This window comes from Lycium ferocissimum, chromosome 10 (genome assembly GCF_029784015.1).
Source record: "Lycium ferocissimum isolate CSIRO_LF1 chromosome 10, AGI_CSIRO_Lferr_CH_V1, whole genome shotgun sequence".
NCBI classification, from domain to species: Eukaryota; Viridiplantae; Streptophyta; class Magnoliopsida; order Solanales; family Solanaceae; genus Lycium; species Lycium ferocissimum.
In genome coordinates, this window is record NC_081351.1 from 47671643 (window position 1) to 47678276 (window position 6634).

Sequence of the window (6634 nt, forward strand, 5' to 3'; positions counted from 1 at the left end):
ACTTACTTTAACGGTTAAAATGTGAATTCCAACCCGTTTACCTTCTCTTTAGTATATTTTTCTTCAAAAAGATTCATTACCGGCTGAACATTGCCTTGTACTGATTCAAACAAGGCGTCTTGTATTATTTCAACTCTAAGAAAACCCATCTCTCTTAAATGGAGGAGAAAAATAAATATTCTTGGATTGGTACTTTGTAACTGTTTAATCTGAACGAAAGTGAAAGAGACAAGTCCTTGTGGGAATGATATACTCTTTATTACTTGTCAGACCACGTATACCTACATGTGCGTTTGGACCAACCACTCCATAGGGTAAAATAAAACCGCTTTGGATAGATAGTGATAGCTATCTAATTGAAGTTATTGTTAAGATACAATACTCGGATGTTAGAAAGGGCAAAATAAATGCAAGCAGGATCTGCTATTGAATCTGGTCTTAGATTGTTGGATTTTCTGCACTTTCCAACAGCTAATGAAAGCTTCCTTCAAGCTACAAGGCATAACCCACATCAGACCAGAAAGGGGTAAGAACATATTCCAGATGTCTCTAGCTAATCTACTGGACAATGCACGAACAAGTTGTTGGAATTCACAGTCTGAACGGCATACATGACACCTGTTGCAAAGTAAAAACAACTTTTAATTTGCATAAAACAGAACCAAGCAATCTCGACAAAGATGAACAACAATTCTGACTCCCAAAGAAATGAGCAAAAGGAGTATAATCGAGGGAGCAATAGTATTGCAAGAAGCAAGAATTTCCTTGTGTCATAATACCGCACTTTGTTTTTCTTATCAAAATAAAAAAAAATAAAAAAATATTGTATTATGTTTTTGTGCTCTTAACGAAGCAATCTCCTGAACAAAGGAACAGGGGAAAAGGTAAATGAATGAAACAAGAAACAATCAACTATAGCATGGTACAAATATTTAAGGTTGCATTAGTTTTAAAAGGAATTTTGAACCTTGTGTAGAAGGAAAAGAAACCTTAAGGCCAAGATGAAAGGTAAGTATGTTTAGTTATTAAATTGACATTTGAAGTGCACTCGAAAATTGTTTATCCTCTAATTTAAGTTTCACATGAAAATAGTTTCTTCATTGAGTAATGCCATTTTCACCCATAAGAGCCCAGATGAATCATATATGCCCAGCAAGAATACTTTGTTTTTAATCATTTTAGCTGTCTAGAATCAGATATGGAAAATGCAAATGTGTGGGACCTGCCTATCCCCTTCATTTTCTCCTCCTTTACCTCCACTCTTCAGTTCGACCTGTGCTAGTTTTTGCACCAACAGTGTTATTCACATTGTTATATACTAAATATTTAGCCTACCGTTGTGCCTTTCATCCAGCAAGGGTACCTCGACTTTAAACTTACACGATGAAAAATTTAGCTTAAAAAAAGTAAATAACGGTTATTTGGGCAAAAGCCAAAATAAGGGAAGCACCAGTCACAATAATGACTTTCCTTAATATGTCACAGTAACAACCGAAAAGTTAGGGAACTTTCAGCAGTCGATGTTAGTGAAAATGAATGGAACAGTTAACAATGTTCTAAGTCTAAGCTTTATCCAAGTGTAAAAAGGAATTGTACTCTGTCTAAATATGATTAGTGGTTCTTGACAAATTAAATCTTGAGCACACAACACGTAGTGGCCCTCAAACAGTCTTTTCGCTTAGAAACTCCAGTAATGTTGTAACCTTAGCAGCTATGAGCTATAGCACGGATGTTGTACATAAAAAAAAAGCATATCTAACACCACATAATGAGTTGACTTAGTGTTGATCCTGTTTAATCAACTCATGTCCGAGTGTTCTCAACAAACTAATGGAGACAGTATACCAGTTAAGAGTGTTTTTTTTAACTCACCCATTGAGGATATCACAGCCTTTTAGATTGACCACTTGAGTAAGGGCTGTCCTCCATCTTTGCACCTTATGTATTCCTTCAACGTCATTTTAATACTTGGATTCATGTTTGGCAAAGGCTTCAGTAAAGATATCCGGTGGGTTTCGGATGGATCCACATCACAGAACAACGATATAACATCGTATTTCCATCAAGGAACTTGTGAAACACTGGTAAAAGAAGAAGATGTCATGGTGATATAGTCATACGATCGACTGAGCTAGGGTTTGAGTTGCTACATTGTGGCCTGATAAAGAGATGTATTTGCTTAAGCGGAATTAATTCAAATTACAGACCAACTCCCTATTCCACAAAACCTTTTTCGAAGACAAAAATTGTTAACAGACAACACTAGCAGTTTCACTCCATGGAAATCATGGTTAGAGGAGACCGACTCAGTGATTGTCCGAATCAATCCTACTTCAAATCCTCTCTATGTTGTAGGACGGAAAACAAGTTGTGTGAACAAACTTATTATTTAGGTGATGGAGGTCTCTTTGGATGTCTCCCATTAATGATACCAAAGAGTCCACTCTTGCCTAGCTTTGTCCACAAGGAACTTTATTATTGGAGGTCGAGAAAATCCCCGAAATTTAGGTTGTGGTTCCTTAGTTACGAGGAGAGTTATGCTAAAGATGTTGATTTATAGCTACATTTTGCTACTAAAGTTGAAGATTTTACACTTGAACTTTGTCCAAATGGCAAAAGATATGAGTTTCCTCTAAAAATGCCTCTTTAAGGAATTGGTTCACAGAACTGCCCAATGTGTATCTCATTGCAGAACCCCAAAAGTTCCAATGTTTGTATATACTGGACTAATATTTCGAGCAAAATGTCATCATAGTAGTATTCTATGGTCAATTCTCTCAACTTCACAGAGCTGATCTCCAAAAGATGTATGCCCGAAACCCCCTCTAATTTCAAGCACTCCAAGTTAGGACAACCAGATAATACCTTTTGCATGACACCATCTGTCAATTTCAGGCAGCCAATGAAAGAGAAACAAGACTACTCCAGTTAACACTGCCAGAAGGTTCAATTAGTACCATAAAAGCAATAAAACCAATTCCTCAAGGAGGCATTTTTCTATGCAAATTGAGGAAACTCATATCTTTTGCCATTTGCAAAAAGTTGTAAAATCTTCAACTTTAATAGCAAAATGTAGCCATAAATCAACATCTTTAGCATATCGCTCCTCTTACCTAAGGCACACCTTAAATTTTCGGATTTTCTCGCACGACACGGAAGCTAGGTAATCAAAAGTGAACTCTTTGGTATCACTGGGGAATGGGAAAAAGTGATGAACTGAGAGAGACCTCCATCGCCTGGATAATAAGCTGGTTTTCACAACTTGTTTTTCTTCCCACAACATTGAGAGGATGTGAAGTAGGATCGATTCGGGCAAATAACTGAGTTGGTCTCCTTTAGCCATGATTTACCTCTGCATTTCCATGGAGTACAACTGCTACTGTACAATTTTGTATGTCTTCGAGAAAGGTTTTGTGGGTTTTGTAGAATTGGATAATTTGGGTTGATTTCTCTTAAGCAAATACATCTCTTTATCAGGCCACAATTTAAATACGACTGAGCTAGGGTTTGAGGATTAGGGAAGAACAGATCTAGAGATGGAGAAATTGTGTTTCATTCTAATTGTAGGACCCGTTTGGCCATGACAAATTCTCACTTTTATTTTTTTTTTTTTTTTTACTTTATTTGAAAATTAATGTTTGATTATACATGAAATTTGATAAACAATTAAAAACCTGTTTTCACGTTTAGTATATTTAGCAACTAAATATTTTTTACAAAAATTATTTCAAACTTTATTTGAAAATCTTCACTTTACAACTTCAAAATTTCAAATACAACTTGAAAAAATATTTTATTTTCATTGCCAAAAACAACTAAAACCTTGTTTTTAGCTTTTTCACTTCCAATACATTAAAATCAACAAACCAAATATTATTTTATAACAAACATAACCAAACCAACTCTAAAATTCCAAATAAAGTAAAAAATATTTGGTTTTTCGGTTTGGCCAAATGCCTATTAGATATTTTGACAAACAAAAATGACAATTCAAATATTCTCTCCTACATTCTTCAAATTCCAAATAAAAACAAATTGTTTTCATGGCCAAACGCCTACTAGAAATAAGTGGTCATGATGAGTATATATGCACCAGGTAATGACTAAAATAAAGAGATCTTTATTTTTTTTTTTTTCGACTTATCCAGATGTTGGGTAGTTGGATTGTCGACTATATTAACATATTCTTTTAAGGCCCCTTAAAAATAAGTAGATTAAAATTAAATTAATAATTAAAAGGTATAAAATATCTTTAATTATTTATGAAAAGTTAATATTATACATATAAATAATTATAAATTTTATGTATATAATTAAGGTTTTCCACGATCGTTATTTATCGGTTATTTTTTACTAAATATATATAGTATAAAATAAAGGGAAAATTTATCAAGTTTTCAAATTTAAAAAAATACCAAAACTTACAATTACAAAAAAATGCCTAAATATACCAACATATACAAATATATACCAATATACAAACATATACGGAGTACGGAGATGATACAAATATATATGCAGAGAGAGAGAGAGAGAGTATAGATAAATTTTGCCTAAAATTTTTGTAAAGAATTAAAAAAAAAAAAAACTGAAAATTTTCCTAGAGATTGGATTTAGTTTTTCTACCATCGTTGAAGTTCTCATCCAGCAAAAAGTTTGTCAGCAAAAGGTAATCATTGATAAATTTTGTATTCTCGATGATACATGCACAATGACTTAAATTTAGCGTAATTTACGAATAAAAATAAAAAGTCACTTCATTTTTTTATTGCGCTTTTTCTTCCTTATGCAGATTAGGAATCTTTCACCCTTTCCCTCTATTGTGTTATAATCTTTTGCGTCTATTATCTCACTTTTAACCAGGACTAATTTTAAAGTGGAGTTGAATTTATGTATGGCGATAAAATTCGAAGACTTGCTACTTTTCTTAATGTGTGAATTTTATAAGTAAAAGAAAATGCTTCCGATTTAACTTTCAGGAGCAGCATTATAGTGAAAGTAGTAAATATGCAAGGAAAATATTTTGTGATTCAAAGTTATGTCTATTGTTTATTTGCTATAAAATCATAATAATTCAAAAGTGGTGCGAAAAACTAGAAATTTTTATCCAATAAGTAGGTTCTTCGTCTAATATTTGATTTTCCATTGACTTAGTAGAATGATAAAGATTCCTCTACTTTTAATTAGATATATCATATTCAAACTTTGGGATATTCTCTGTGACAGAGTGACCAGTCATGTCAGTTTTTTTCTTTCTTTGAAGAGCTTGTGGGAACTCTTTCTTAAAACTTCTATTAAAAAAGAAGCAATGCACATGACAAATGGAAAATCTATTCGGAAAAGATGGAGAACTTGGAAGTATACTTTTTTGGTTAAGTTTGAAAAACTTAAGGGATGTTGCCTGTTAAGTGGATAACATAAGGATGTAGTGGAAGTTAGGGTGAAACCATTGGGATGATATTGGTCAAAAACTCGATAGCTATCTAATTGAAGTTATTGTTAAAATACAATAATGAGCTCAAGAAGTTAGAAAGGGCAAAATAAATGAAGGAGCAGCTATTGAATCTGGTCTTAGATTGTTGGATTTTCTGCACTTTCCAATAGCTACAGCTAATTAAAGCTTCCCTTTAGCTGTAACTCATAACCCACTGCAACCGAAAAAGTTCAAGAACACATTCAAGATGCCTCTAGCTACTCTACTTGACAATGAAAGAACAAGTGGTGGGAATCCTCATAGTCTGAACGGCATAAATAACACTTGTTGCAAAGTGGATACAACTTCCAATTTGCATAAAACAGAACAGTCAATCAAGAGAAAGATGAACAACACTTCTGGCTCCCAAAGAAGGAGCAAAGTTAGTATAATGAGGAAGCAATAGTATTGCAAGAAGCATGAATTACCTAGCGTGCCATAATTCCACTATGATTTTTCCTTATCAGAAAATAAAAATAAAAATACTGCACTATGTTTTCATGCTGAAAACTAACTTAACAAAGCAATCTCCGGAACAAAAGGATGTGGGGAAAGGTAGATGAATGAAACAAGAATAATAAACTAAAACAGGTTACAAATTGTTTAAGGTTGCATTACTTCTAAAAGAAATTCTAAACCTTGTGTAGAAGGAAAACAAAACCCTTGATCAATGACTATTCACCATTCCAGTTATGAATACTTGGAACTCAAAACACATGATGACTTAAAAGCAATCTACTGAAGAAGTGAAAGGGAGAGGGAACAACAGCAAAAATGATGGAAGATTTCTTTTTCGAGAACGGTAACAGTGACAATGTTTATTGAAAAACTTCCGCACAAAGACTGCAGGAATCCATATATACAGTTCATAGACCAACAAAAAGAAAATTCTTGTTCTTCTACAAGGCTCCTATGATGCCAAGTGAAGATTCTGCATCTTCAACTAATTCTTCTTTACAAAAAGACAACAGAAGAAGACGACTCATCTTACTTTTCTGAATACGGCTACCACTATCCTCAAAACCATCTTGAATTCCTTTCATTCCATATTGACAACAAAATCCACGCAAGGATTGTTTTCCACCATTTCTGCCCATAGTCATTAGGTGTTTCTTCACTCGTGTTATGTGCATCCCATAAACTAGCAAGAGGTGTGAAGAA

At 33.6% G+C, this 6634-nt stretch overlaps 1 long non-coding RNA gene across 1 annotated transcript; it reads right to left on the reverse strand.

The window, feature by feature from the left end:
• Window positions 1-159: 159 nt before the first annotated feature.
• LOC132034125 (uncharacterized) lies at window positions 160-3052 on the reverse strand. Its single transcript, XR_009408956.1, has 2 exons — window positions 1873-3052; window positions 160-618 (listed from the first exon to the last, which is right to left on the reverse strand). It is a non-coding gene; the product is annotated as an uncharacterized LOC132034125 (long non-coding RNA).
• Window positions 3053-6634: the final 3582 nt, after the last annotated feature.